The sequence below is a fragment of the Thamnophis sirtalis genome, unplaced genomic scaffold (assembly GCF_051295495.1).
Source record: "Thamnophis sirtalis isolate CommonGarterSnake01/CBP01778 unplaced genomic scaffold, rThaSir2_p1.2 scaffold_6, whole genome shotgun sequence".
Classification (NCBI taxonomy): domain Eukaryota; kingdom Metazoa; phylum Chordata; class Lepidosauria; order Squamata; family Natricidae; genus Thamnophis; species Thamnophis sirtalis.
In genome coordinates this window covers 8,236,445-8,250,772 of record NW_028261386.1, presented here as the reverse complement: position 1 = coordinate 8,250,772, position 14,328 = coordinate 8,236,445, and the positions used below count along the sequence as shown (strand labels likewise).

The 14,328-nt window shown below is 52.4% G+C and overlaps 1 protein-coding gene across 1 annotated transcript in view; it reads left to right on the top strand.

Annotated features, from left to right (window-relative positions):
* The first annotated feature begins 1,261 nt into the window (after positions 1–1,261).
* Positions 1,262–14,328, top strand: part of CCDC92B (coiled-coil domain containing 92B) — a 50,923-nt gene continuing 37,856 nt past the window's right edge. Inside the window, exon 1 of the mRNA XM_087719072.1 lies at positions 1,262–1,413. The gene's annotated coding sequence lies outside the window, so the exon portion shown is untranslated. The remainder of the gene's footprint in view (positions 1,414–14,328) is intronic.

The window sequence follows — 14,328 nt, the reverse complement described above, 5'->3', positions numbered from 1 at the left end:
TGGGGGCAAGATCTTGAACTTGGGTGGGGAAAACCGGGAAGCTTTCAGATTCAGGTTTTCCCAGATGTACCAACATGGCTCTCTTAAATCAATTGGAACTTTGAGCAATACTTTGTCTTGAACTCTGATTTATTTTTGGATGCTATTTGGAACCGTGACATTTTGACTGATCAGATGGAAAGATTAAGAAGAGTATTATACAATGCACAGGTTCTGACTTTAAGCAACGTATAGGCTTTGTTCTTGCAGGACTTTTTACCGAGTCGGTTGCATTCCCACATCATAGAAAACTTGGCTAGTGTCAGTCTTGGTTGGTTAGAGTTTTGTATGTGTGAGAGAGGGGGGGATAGGTAGAGGGAGGGGGGGAGGAAAGAGATGGGAGCTAGTGCAAATTCAGCCTATTTTGTTCATCAGGTTATGCAAAACCAGGAAGGGGGGAGGGGCAGTTCAGCAACCAGGTTTAAATGGGTTGGGTCAACCCACTCAAAAAAGTGTGAATCTGGAAAGTGGGCAGATTGAGCAGGCCGGCTTAATTGTGCTGTGTGAACAAAAACCTGAGAAAGAGAGAGGAAGAAGGTTGGATATGGGCATTCCCAGATGCTTTTCACTAAACCAGGCTCTTTCCCAGCTCTGAGCTGAATCACATCGCAACCACATCAATGTATCACGTCGGGAGAGGCAGAGAGGAAGAGAGAGGGAGAAAGGAGGGAGGAGTTGAATGGAGAGAGAAAGAGAAAAAAAAGAGAGAGATGATCTCATCGTCTCTGTCTTGTCAAGCGAAGCCATCTCTCTCTCTCTCTTTCTCTCTCTCTCTCTCTCTCCATTCAACTCCTCCCTCCTTTCCAGTTTGCTGCTGCTGCTGCTGCTCAAACCAACTGGGGGGCTGATCTCACCAGTTCCGGTCACGTTATTCTGTGTTTACGCCTTTGCTCCATCTCTCTCTCTCTCTCTCTCATCTGCTTCTCCTTCAACCGAGCAAGGCCGGCTGCAAAGCACCTCGACCCGCCGCCGCCTCCGTCTTTCCCACCCCATCCTCGCCGAGGGGGGGGAGACAGAGGGGGGGCTGGCCAACCAACCATCAGCTGAGAGGCCGCAACTTTCAACCCGCTGCCCTTTTCCCCGTTGCAGCAGGATGCTTTGAGGAAGGGGGAGGGAGGGAGAGAGAAAAAGCCGAGCATACCAGCATCAGGCGTGGGGGGGGGGTCCTGTCTCCCTCTGCCTCCCTCTGTGTTCACCCTCCTGCCCACCCACCCCCCTTCCCGGATTCTCAACCTTGGCGTCTAGAGAGAAGGTGCTTGGATGGCCCTTGGAGGATCTCCGGAAGTCACCCTGGGCTGTCCTGAAGGCTTCTTGCTTTGATGACCCCCAAGTTGTGCCCCTCGCCTCTTGCTGCCGCCTCTTGATTTTGCACAGGTAAGCCTCAGGGAAAAGGGGGAGGGGAGAGAGGGGTGGATAATTTGGGATTTGGAAGGGAGGGGGAGAAGAGCAGATTCAGTGGGGGGGGGGCGCGGAAAAGAAGACCCACTAGATCGGACATCTGTTTTGGAAGAGAAGTGAAGGGGTTCAGGAGGCGACTTCCTGATCTAGGAGAGCCATCCCAGAGCTAGAGACGGGGATGGGAGGAGGGGCTTTGGAGGTCCTCAACTCGCTCTGAAGTACCAGAGGTAGAGTTTCAGCCTGGGTCAGTCTAAAGGTAGGGATTCCCTGGAATTCTGGTCCCAATGTAGGGGGTGAACATAGGAATGGGGAAGGTTGGTTTGAATCCGTTCTGGAAGTCCTTGATTTCTGCCAAGGAAGGGTTAAGGTAACGATTGGTACTTTTAAACAGTAAAACCACAACAGAGTTGGAAGGGACCTTGGAGGTCATCTAGTCCAACCCCCTGCAGGAGATCTGTACTAGGGATTTGAACCGCCGAACTGCCGACATTTCTGATCGACAAGCTCAGTGTCTTAGCCACTGAGGCTCAGTTTTTGCTTCCAGGAAAACCCAAATGAGTGGGCTGAGTCCACATCCCAAAAGAAGAGTAGCTTTTTTTAGAGAGGGGTCACAGGTAAAAGTAGTCCTCGACTTACAACAGTTCATTTAGTGACCGAAGTTCCGACGGCACTAAAAAAAAAAGGGACCGAGAGCCAGTTTTCACACTTACGATCTTTGGAGCACCCCCATGGTCACGTGACCAAAACCCAGCCTCTCGGCAATGGACTCACACCTATGACGGGTGTGGTGTTCCTGGGGGTCACGCGATCCTCTTTTGTGATGGGTCTGACGAGCAAAGCCAAAGGGGGGGAGTCAGATTTGCTTAACAACCATGTTCAACTGACTTAAACCCACTGCGGTGATTCCCTTAGGCAAGAAAGGTCGTCAAACGGGGCAGAACTCACTTCGCAGAGGTCTCACTTAGCCACAGGAATATTGGGATCAGCTGTGAGTCGTTAGTCGAGGACTACCTGTACTGGCCAGACTGAAACTAGTCTGCGTCCTCCCCTAGTGGGTTGCGTGGATTTAGCACCAACTTTGGAGGGGGGGGGAACAGCAGGCTTCTAGTGAAGGGAGGAAAATCACCTTTACCTGCCTGGATCTGTAGGTTCAATTTTCAATTCATCACCCCTTCCCCCTTCCCTTCCCCTCCCGGAAAGAGCTCAACTACGGGGAAGCAAACACAGGCTCTCTTGTCCAGCTGCCTATCCTGGCTTGGAGATCCAAACTATCCTGATTTGGGATGTCGGCATTCTGTATTCCTGTTTATATAAACGCGCCGGTCCAATAGAAGTTTGGCTGGGCAGATGAACCTCTTTGCTGTTGGAGAAGAGGCTGCAAGCCTCAAGGGAACTATCTGGTTGAGTTGCCATGGCCGGGGGAAGGCTCCATAATGATACGCGATGGGCTCGTTGGGCTCCCCCTCCTCCTTCCCCCCCACCCACATCCACCCCGCCTTCCTGTGAGCAGCAGCTGCATTTCAAATTCTGGGAAAGGAAACCCCTGGTGGATCTTTTTTTTTTTTTTTTTTTTTTTTTTTTTTTAGAATTTATTAAAATTTATAGGCCGCCCTTTTCCCTGAGGGGACTCAGGGCGGCTCACAATCACAAGGGAGGGAAGTGCAACATCAAAAACAAAACAAAATGTGAACAAAGAAAAAAATAGTAAAACGCAACTTTCGTTCAACAATCAAACACTCGGGCGGGTGAATTAGGAACCTATCCCCAGGCCTGCTGGGAGAGCCAGATCTTAAGGGCTGCGCGGAAGGTCTGGACGGTGGTGAGGGTACGGATCTCAGCGGGGAGATCGTTCCACAGGGTCGGAGCTGCAACAGAAAAGGCTCTCCTCCGTGTAGTCGCCAGTCGGCATTGACTGGCAGATGGGATTCGGAGGAGGCCCAGTCTGTGCGATCGAATTGGTCGAAGGGAGGTAATCGGCAGGAGGCGGTCTCTCAAGTACCCAGATCCACTACCATGGAGTGCTTTAAAGGTGGTCATCAGTACCCTGAAGCGCACCCGGAGACCAACAGGTAGCCAGTGCAGCTCGCGGAGGACAGGTGTAACGTGGGCGAACCGCGGTGCGCCCACTATCACTCGCGCGGCTGCATTCTGGACTAACTGTAGTCGCCGGATGCACTTCAAGGGCAACCCCATGTAGAGCCCATTGCAGTATTCCAGCCTAGAGATCACAAGGGCTCGAGTGACTGTTGTGAGAGCCTCCCGGTCTAGGTAGGGCCGCAACTGGCGGACCAGGCGAACCTGGGCAAATGCCCCCCTGGTCACAGCTGACAGCTGGTGGTCAAAAGCCAGCTGTGGGTCCAGGAGGACTCCTAAGTTGCGGACCCTATCTGAGGGGTGTAAAATTTGACCCCCCAGCCTAAGTGTTGGTACATTCGCCAAATTATTGGGAGGGAAGCACAACAGCCACTCGGTCTTGTCCGGGTTGAGTACCAGTTTGTTAGCGCTCATCCAGTTCCTAACGGCCTCTAGACCCTGGTTCATCACGTCCACCGCTTCATTGAGTTGGCACGGGGCGGACAGATACAGTTGCGTATCGTCCGCATATTGATGGTATTTTATCCCGTGCCTCCGAATGATCTCGCCCAGCGGTTTCATGTAGATGTTAAATAGTAGGGGGGATAAGACCGAACCCTGTGGCACCCCACATGTTAGGGGCCTCAGGGACGATCTCTGCCCCCCGACCAACACCGACTGCGACCTGTCCGAGAGGTAGGAGGAGAACCACCGTAAAACAGTGCCTCCCACTCCCACCTCCCGCAGTCGTCGCAGAAGGATACCATGGTCGATGGTATCGAAAGCCGCTGAGAGGTCAAGGAGAACCAGGATGGATGCATAGCCTCCATCTCTGGCCCTCCAGAGATCATCGGTCAATGCGACCAAAGCGGTTTCTGTGCTGTAACCAGGTCTGAAGCCGGACTGGAAGGGGTCAAGATAACTAGCTTCCTCCAAGGCCCGTTGAAGCTGGAAGGCCACCACCTTCTCAACAACCTTCCCGATAAAGGGGAGGTTGGAGACAGGACGAAAGTTGTTTAAAATGGCTGGATCCAAGGATGGTTTCTTCAGGAGGGGTCTCACCACCGCCGTTTTAAGTACGGCGGGGAAGTGCCCCTCCCGAAGGGAGGCGGTCACGACCGCCTGGATCCAGCCATGTGTCACCTCCCTGCTGTTGGCAACCAGCCAGGAGGGACACGGGTCCAGAATACAGGTGGAGGCACTTACAGCTCGAATGGCCTTGTCCACATCCCCAGAGGCAACATCCTGGAACTCAACCCAGAGATGATTTGCCAAGCAGTCCTCCTGTGTCTCGGCTGGATCTACTGCGGTGGAGTCCAAGTCCGACCGAAACCGAGCTATTTTGTCCGCCAAGAATTGAGCATAGTCCTCAGCCCTACCCTGCAAGGGGTCTCCCGCATCCCTCCTGTTAAGGAGGGAGCGGGTTATCCTAAACAGGGCGGCTGGGCGTGACTCGGCGGACGCAACCAAGGCAGAAATGTATGATCTTTTGGCAGTTCTTAATGCTCGAACGTAGTCCTTGGTGCAGGTGGTTAGAAGTGCTCGGTTCGCCTCGGACTTATCGGACCTCCACTGGTGCTCTAGGCATCTCCTCCGGCGTTTCTTCTCCCGGAGCTCCTCGGTAAACCAAGGGGGCCTCCGGGATCCACTGACCCGGAGGGGCCGTAGTGGCGCAATCCGATCAAGAGACTCCGACGCCGCCGAGTGCCAGGCGGCAACCAGAGTCTCCGCCGAACTGTGGGCGAGAGTATCAGGAATGACCCCAAGCTCCGTCTGGAACCTCAATGGGTCCATAAGTCGCCTGGGGCGGAACCACCTGGTCGGTTCCTCCTCCCTACGGTGGGGGTTTGGCCTCCGGAAGTCAAGCCTCAGTAGGCAATGGTCTGACCACGACAGGGGTATGATCTCATTACCCCTCAGACCAAGATCACACATCCACTGCTCCGAGAGGAATACGAGGTCGAGCATGTGACCCGCTGCATGGGTTGGGCCCCGAATTACCTGGGTCAAGCCCATGGCTGTCATGGAAGCCATGAACTCCTGCGCCCCATCAGAGCGTTCACCGAGCGATGGCAAATTGAAGTCCCCCAGAACTATAAGCCTGGGGAACTCAACTGCCAGCTCGGCTACTGACTCGAGGAGCGAGGGGAGGGATGCTGCAACGCAGTTGGGAGGCAGGTACGTTAGCAGCAAACCCACTTGACCCTTGAGGTCCAACTTTATCAGCAGGGACTCACACCCGACAAGCTCCGGAGCAGGGACCCTACGAGGTAACAGAGACTCCCGGATTACAATAGCCACACCGCCACCCCTTCCCTGGGCTCTCGGCTGATGAAGCACCTGAAATCCCTCTGGGCACATCTCTACAAGGGGGACTCCTCCTTCTGTGCCCAGCCAGGTTTCAGTAATACATGCCAGGTCTGCCCTCTCGTCAACAATTAAGTCCCGGACGAGGGGAGCCTTGTGAATAACAGACCTGGCATTTAGCAACAGCAGCCTGAGACCAGGGTCCTGGGTACTCGCGCCATCTGGTCTTGGAGTGGGACTCAAAGGGCCGGAAGGAGGGATCTCTGTAATGTAGCGAACCCTCCTTCCCCGGTAATGGCTAGCCCTAAGGTCCCCGCCGTATCTGCCTCTCCCTGTCACGACCGCAATGCTCCGACCCACTCCCGTGGCCGTAGTCCCCCCAATCACCCCGGTACCCCCCGCCTTCCCTAGCAGGTCCTCCGAGCCAAGCATACTCAAACACTCACACAACCAGTCCCCACGTAATTATTAAAATACACAAATGCAACAGTAATAACAATAAAAGTGGGTCACTCACACACTTACATACAATCCCATATACTCAACATACTAAAGATAGAAGAAAAAGGGAGAGAAAAAAGAAGGAAATAAGAAGAATAAAAGTAGCGCAAAATTGTTAAAGTGCGAGTTCAGGGAGAGCCAAATAGTTCTCAGCAGATGGCTCTGCAACAGACAGATTCTGGGAAAATCCAGAAAGTCCAGAGTAGTTGAAGGAAGCAGGGGGCTTTCTCGCATACTGCAGTACCCCCGCTCATCTAATGGTGGCGCTCTCTGAGGCCAGAAGTCCAGGGTGGTATCAGGTAGCAGTGGCCGCGCCAGATGGAAATGCAGTCCAGAAGCCGCGCTCAAAAAAGAGTCAGATGTCGAACAGCAGAAGGCCCTATAGCAGGCCCTGCAGCAGCAGCAACCAGGTGGGGGGGAGAGTTCACCGAAAGGAGGGGCCAAGCCGAAGGGAGCGGGAGGAGGGGGTGCCCAGCCGAGCTGGAATGGCAGTAGATGTGAACAGCCTCCCATTCTCTCCCAGTACTGTTCCTGGCTGATCACCTTCTCCATAGGGCGATGGCTAGCCCGGCGTGAATCTCAATCCCTCACAAGGAGCAGCTGAAATGCCAAAGCTGAAAAGAAAGAAACGTCACCCAGCAGCAGGGGGGGGAGGGCGAGGCTCTCTTAGCCAGCAATTAAAGAGGGCCAAAGCTCCCTCAGGCCAGGATTGTAGATTGGCCTCGTTAAGAAGGCGCCGTTACTGTCTATTGTTCATGTGGCGAGGGGGGGGGCAGCGGGGGGAGCAGCAGAGGAGGGCGGGGGGGGGGTGTCCAGCAGTCGCTCGCCAGAAATTATCAGGCCACTGGAGCAGGCTCCTTCAGCCTCCCTCCAGATGAAAACGCTGCTCTCCCCGATAGAAACGCTGCCTGTTGACTGAGAAACCACCATCCGCGGGGGGGGGGGGGAAACGCCGCCCGAAGGCCGTCCCACGCTGTCCAACACCGCCGAGGCTCGTCCAAGACTGTCTCTGCCTTCCTCGCTCCACGCCAGCTAGAAACGTTGCCTATCAGCTGCCTCTCTCTGCCTCTCTCTGTCCACGCCAGCAAGAAACGCTGCCTGTCAGCTGAAAAGCCACCATCCACCGGGGGGGGGGGGAACGGCGCCCGAAGGCTGTCCCACGTTGTTTAACACCGCCGAGGCTTGTCCCAGGACGCCCAAGAATGTCTTTCCAGCAGGCAGCCCTCCGGACGCTCTGGATTCCTCTCTCCCAAAACCTTCCGTTCGAGAGGTCCAGCGGTCGGTAAAAACACAGACTGGGTATTTTCTCTGTCTTCCAACCTGAGCGGTGAGCTCAGGCAGCCATCTTCCTTCGCACATGCGCACTCAGAGAAAGGAGAGAAAGGATCTAAAGAACGGAGACGCTGATCCACAGCGCATCCGAGGCGATGAGCAATCTCTCCATCTTTCAACCTTCCTCGTCAATCTCTCTCTCTCTCTCTCTCTTTGCTGCAGCAAAGCCATTCAACCACCCACCGCTTCTAGGATTTGCCTGCCTAGAGAAAGTAGAGGGGAAACGGAGTCTTTTTTTTTTTTTTACTTTCACACACACACCCCCCTCGAAACTGACATCTCCCTGGAGACCCGTGTCATTTTACAGCCCACATCAAGTCTGACTACGGGCAACAAAATCTGCATTTCTGAATCACAGAAGTTGCTCTTTCTTTGATCTATCCCCCAAAGGTGCTTTATTTCAAGAGAGGCCACTGGACTTTCTGGTTTGTCTTTGAAGACCTTCAAAGAAGCTGCTTCAGCTCTGAAGAATTTGCATCCTTTTAGAGAAGGAGGGAAGCACTTGGAGGTTTATCTGGGTCCCTGGAGGTCCAGGTCAGCTGCAAATGTCCAGCTGTCTGCAGGGAAGATGAATCCTTCCATTCCCCACCATCCTGTCAGAGCTGAAGAAGCTTCTTGGATGAGAAGAGAAACGTCTTCAAAAAGAAAAACAAGAAAGTCCAGGTGCCTCAAAAAAGGACCTTTGGGTCAACCATCACCTGGATGGCTGAGAATTTCCATAGACATTCCTCTCATCTACTTGATTATCCGCTTTTAAAAAATTATTTCGACCTTCCTACAACACTTTTTTTCACTTGATGTTGCTTTTTGGAAGAAAAGCCCTTATAAAGCCCTTCATGGTATTGGACCTGGGTACTTGAGAGACCGCCTGCTGCCAATTACCTCCAATAGACCAATTAGATCCCACAGATTAGGCCTCCTCCGAATTCCATCCGCCGGCCAATGCCGACTGGAGACTACCCGGAGGAGAGCCTTCTCTGTGGCTGCTCCGACCCTCTGGAACGAGCTCCCCGTGGAGATTTGAACCCTCACCACCCTCCAGGCCTTCTGCAAAGCCCTTAAAACCTGGCTGTTCCGACAGGCCTGGGGCTAAAGAGCTTTTGCCCCCTCCCTCGAATAGTATGGTTGTTGTGTGCTTTTTAAATTGTGTATTGTTTTGTTCGTCTTTTTTTATTCTTTATTTGTACCCCTTCCCTTGACTTGGATTGTGAGCCGCCCTGAGTCCCCTTCGGGGAAAAGGGCAGCATATAAATGAAATAAATTCAATTCAATTCAATTCAAGCCACTTGGCACCAAAAATGGGGTGCGGCAGGGTGCACTGCACCCCCCCATATTCTCCCCAACCCCTGCACATGCGTGTGTTTACACCACCCCAAACCGTGCACATGCGTATGTGACATTCCCACCCCTGCTCATGCGTGTGTATCATCTCTCACATGCACCCCGGGCCCTGCGCATGCGTGGCACAGGCCCCAAAAGGCCGATGGGAGGCGGGCACGCATGCCATATGTTCACCATCGCGGGTCTAGGCGGTGAGTCTCCTGAAGTGAAAAACGCCTTGAAGGTAGGCACGCGTACGGTACACAAGGGTTCATCTACTGTGTCAAACTCAATTTCGTTGAGGGCCGCATCAGGGTTGTGTTTGACCTTGGGGCCCGGGTAGGCGTGGCCAGAGTGGGCATGGCCAGCTTGTCGTCACTCGTGTCAGGGGCAGCTGTGGTGGCCCAAGCGCTCTGCCGGGGAAAACGGAGCTGGGAGGCTGAGACGGCCTCCTGCAACCCTCTGCTAGCAAAAACAGTGCTCGGGAGGGCCGCGCGCGCGGCCCTCCCGAGCACTGTTTTTGCTGGCTGAGGGTTGCAGGAGGCCGTCTCAGCCCCCCCAGCCCCGTTTTCCCTGGCAGAGGCACTGAGGGCCAGTCCTTTGCTGTTTCCAGGGTGGCCCTGCGGGGCCAGATCTGAACACCCCGTGGGCCAAATCCGGCCCACGGGCCGTGAGCCTGACACCCCTAATCTACTGTATATTTCCTCTTCATGTCAAAGCAACCCTCCGTAGTCTAATGGCAAAACAAGGGGACTCTACGGCCCTTTGATTATAACCTGCTTAACTGGTTAGTTACCTAGTCAATCAGGTCAAATCTCCTGCTTGAGCAGACTAGAACAGGTGTGGTTAACCTTTTCGTTGTCACATGCCGAAAGCATTGGCGCTCGCGACCCCCCTGTTTGCCCCACTCCCCTGTGCATGTGTGACCCTCCGGCCCCCGCACATACACACACAACCGCTCCTGTGCTCCTCCTCCCCCCGCGCATGGGCATGTGACCCCCACCGGTGTCCCGTTTTGGGCCTAGTAGGCCTCACTGCAGCCACCTGGGAGCAAAAACGGGCCACGGGGGACCACGCCACATCACCCACCGTGCATGCATGCATGCTTCCTTGAGCATGCACACGCATCTTCCACATGTGTCCCCCGTGCATGCCTGGCAGAGACCCCAAAATCAGCTGGCCAGTGGCAGGCGCTCACAGTGCAGCAGAGCTGGGGTGACAGCTGACGTGCCCAGAGGGAGGGCTCTGCGTGCTACCTGTGTCATGCGTGGCATAGGTTTGCCATCATGGGGCTAGAAGATCTCCAAGGTCCCTTACAAGCTATTATTCCGTGTTTTTAATGAGCAATTCCAGCGGGACGCAAAAAATTAATGGATCCAAAAACCACTTTCTTGGTTCTGTTGGAACCATGTTTTTCCCAGAATGCCTCTTGATTTTTTGTGTGTGAGGACAACATCCACAAGCCCTAATGACATCATTAGCTTCTTCACCATTTGTTAGGGAAACAGCAGTTAAGGGTAGCTTGGTTATTGCAGCCCTCTGGGGTTTGAGAAATGTGCTGTTCCGAGAGTTCTTGACAGAGTGTTCTGTAATGGAGAGACCTCCTTTTTCAGCCGTTCTCTCTCAGCATCTCTTTTTCCTGGAGGTATCAATAAACACAATGCAAAGACCTACATAGAGTTTGTGTAGTCTTATAAAGCAGTGGTCACCAACTGCTTGTCCGTGGACCACTGGTAGTCTGCGAGAAAATGCTGGTGGTCCACAGAAAAATTATTTCCATTTTTTATATTGCACTAAATCAGGGGTCCTCAAACTACGGCCCCTAGACCGGACAATTGCAATGATTGTTTGTGTTGCTGCAGAGAGTCTCCCCTTTGGGGTCTTTTTGTGTGGGTCGGAGGGGGACAGAAATTCCGAGTTGGGGTCTGCTTCAGGCTCCTGGTGCGGGGCTTTGGGCAAAGGCTGGAGGGAAGTGCCGCTTGTGGCGAAGAGCCGGAGGGCCTCGATCCAGTGGGACTGCATCATGGCCTGGAACTGGCTGACCATCTCAGCCCATTGAGCCTCCAGGCGCCCGGTACTTGGCCTTGAACTCCCACAAGGTCTTCCCTCTGCTTGGAAAGCCTATGCTCGTAGTCCTCAGTGAGGTGCTTCTGCCGAGCCTCAGGCAGATCCAATTTGAACTGAGCTGTTTTGCCAACTCTTTCTCATGGTGGCTGCTTAGCTCCAACAACTGCTTCCTGTTGGGGCCCTAAGGCAGTGTTTCCCAACCTTGGCAACTTGAAGATGTCCGGACTTCAACTCCCAGAATTCCCCAGCCAGCAAACGCTGGCTGGGGAATTCTGGGAGTTGAAGTCCGGACATCTTCAAGTTGCCAAGGTTGGGAAACACTGCTAAGGAACCCAGGCAGGGAGGCAAGGAGTGGCTGGGAGGGGAGGAGCAAGTAGAGGCCAGCGAGGTGCCCCTCAACATGAGTGACATCGAGTTGGCCACGCCCAGCCAGTCACATGACTACTTAGCCACGCCTACCCAGCCAATTATTAGGCAGATCTTATAAGTGGTCCATGGGATTTAAAATTATGCCTTTAGTGATCCAAATGGTTGGTGATAATTTTAAATCCCATGGACCACTTATAAGATCTGCCTAATAATTGGCTGGGTAGGCGTGGCTAAGTAGTCATGTGACTGGCTGGGCGTGGCCAACTCGATGTCACTCATGTTGAGGGGCACCTCGCTGGCCTCTACTTGCTCCTCCCCTCCCAGCCACTCCTTGCCTCCCTGCCTGGGTTCCTTAGCAGTGTTTCCCAACCTTGGCAACTTGAAGATGTCCGGACTTCAACTCCCAGAATTGGTATAAAGGACTCGGTCTGTTTGGAAGTTAAATTTCGCCCTCTGGGGATTAGTTGGCTACCTTGAAAGGACGTGGTTTGTACTGTTGTAATCCTCAATTTACAACAGTTCATTTAGCGACCGTTCAAAGTTACAACAGCACTGAAATATAGTGACTTATGACTGTTGTTTTTTTCACACTTACAACCGTTGCAGTATCCTGGTTCATGTTTAACCCGGTTGCAGTGTCCCGGAGTCATAGATGATCAACTTTTGCGACCTTCTGACAAGCTAAGATCAGTGGGGACGCCAGGTTCACTTAACAACCAGGTTACTCACTTAACAAGTGCAATGATTCACTTCACACTTGTGGCGAGAAAGGTCGTAAAATGAGGCAAAACTCACTTAACAACATAAGTGTTGGGCTCAATTGTGCTCGTAACTCGAGGATTACCTGTATGTCCTCAGAGGGTTGTGGGTTTTTTGCCATTTTTGCATACAATACAGAATTTAATGCAATAATGAGAATATCCCAAGGGTTGGGCTGCTTCTACGTTGATTTCTTCCAAGTATTTTCCACCAGACCTGCCCAGTTTCCGGCAAACAGTTGAAGTGCTGAGCTTCAATATAGCTCTAAGATTATTTTAATTGAGTCACTTGAGCCTGCCCTTTACCCAGGAGTACAAAACCTGGAATCTTTCAGAAGCTGATGCATAACCAGTGAGCAGGAATGCAAGGAGTTGCAACAGTAAGGCTTAAAAACCTTTGAGGGCATCCGTGGTGTGTGTGTGTTTATTAGTGCATTTGTGCCCCTGGGTGGGTCCCGGCAGGCACTACTGCCCGTTCGCTCATGGGTGGGCACTACTGCCCGCAAGTGTGTGTGCTTGATGCACATTGCGCACTCATGCACAGTGCAATACAAATTGTTCTGTCCATGTGCAGAAGCAAAAAAACAAGATGCCGGCACCTATGACCCCACCAAAGAACCAGTTCGGGGCCGTGGCAGGCCTGGGTTGCTGCCGGTTCCAGCTACCCAGGCCGCCAAACCACTACCGGTTCAGCCGAACCAGTCTGAACCAGTAGGAATCCACCACTGGTGTGCATGGGTCTACAGGTGTTTGGTTCCAAGAGATCTCGGGGGTACCAAATTCACTGGCAATTTTGTCCCACAAATACAATAGAAATTCCTGCTGGAATCCAATGGAAGCCTAATTTGTGAGGAAACTGCTCAATTTATATTTCTTTCTTTCTTTCTTTCTTTCTTTCTTTCTTTCTTTCTTTCTTTCTTTCTTTCTTTCTTTCTTTGTTTCATGTATATTCCACCCCTCTCACTGAGGAAGCAATTCTGGGCAGCTTACCAAGTGACAAAAAGATAGTATCAAATAATTAAAATTAAGAAGAAGTAAATAAGGACCAGGTAAAGGTAAAAATTCCCCTCGCACATATGTGCTAGTCCAGTGTTTCTCAACCTTGGTGACTTTAAGTCCTGTGGACTTCAACTCCCAGAATTCCCCAGCCAGCTATGCTGGCTGGGGGATTCTGGGAGTTGAAGTCCATAGGACTTAAAGTCACCAAGGTTGAGAAACACTGTGCTAGTCGTTCCTAACTCTAGGGGATGGTGCTCATCTCTGTTTCAAAGCCAAAGAGCCAGCACTGTCCGGAGACGTCTCTGTGGTCATGTGGCCGGCATGACTAAATGCCAAAGGCGTACAGAAGCTGTTACCTTCTCACCAAAAGTGTTTCCTATTTTTCTACTTGCATTTTTACGTGCTTTCAAACTGCTAGGTTGGCAGAAGCTGGGACAAGGAACAGGAGCTCAGTCCGTTACGTGGTGCTAGGGATTCGAACTACCAAACTGCCGACCTTTCTGATCGACAAGCTCAGCATCTTAGCCACTGAGCCACCGCCTCCCTTAAATAAGGACTAAACACCCTTTAAATTAAGAGAGGTAGAATAGAGACTAAGGGAGGATGGGTGACACGAAGGTGGGGAATCTTCTCTTTACCCCATCAGCCACTCCTAGCAGGTGGAGCAGCGTCACTGGAATCCAGGTCAGTTGGCCAAGTCAGGTTGGTCAGGCACAAGCACCCAAGAGCATTCATGGAGTTCAAAGCACAGAAAGAGTCTGTTATTGCTACCTCCAATACAAGAGCCTAATCAACGAATGGCCAAAGCTCAATTGATGCTAGATAAGGGTCAACGGAATATATGGGTTGAACTTAAGTCTCTTGTGACAACGCAATGACTCTAAGCTGATGACACATTTAACCCCGCCTTCCAGTTCAGTCTCTTCTCTTCCTACAAGGTTTTAAGGCTCTTCCAGAAGGCCAGGAAAGCGGAGGTCAACCTCACCTCCAGCGGGAGAATACTCCAGAGAGCAGGGGCCACAGCAGAAAAGGCTCTTCTGCTGGACCACACCAGCCAAAACTATTTGACCAATGGGACCCCTACTATGCCTGTTCTGCTGGAGTGAATGGAACCCCTCCTATTTGGGTGAGATGGCTCCTCATTCAGATTCAGAAGTGTAGAAAT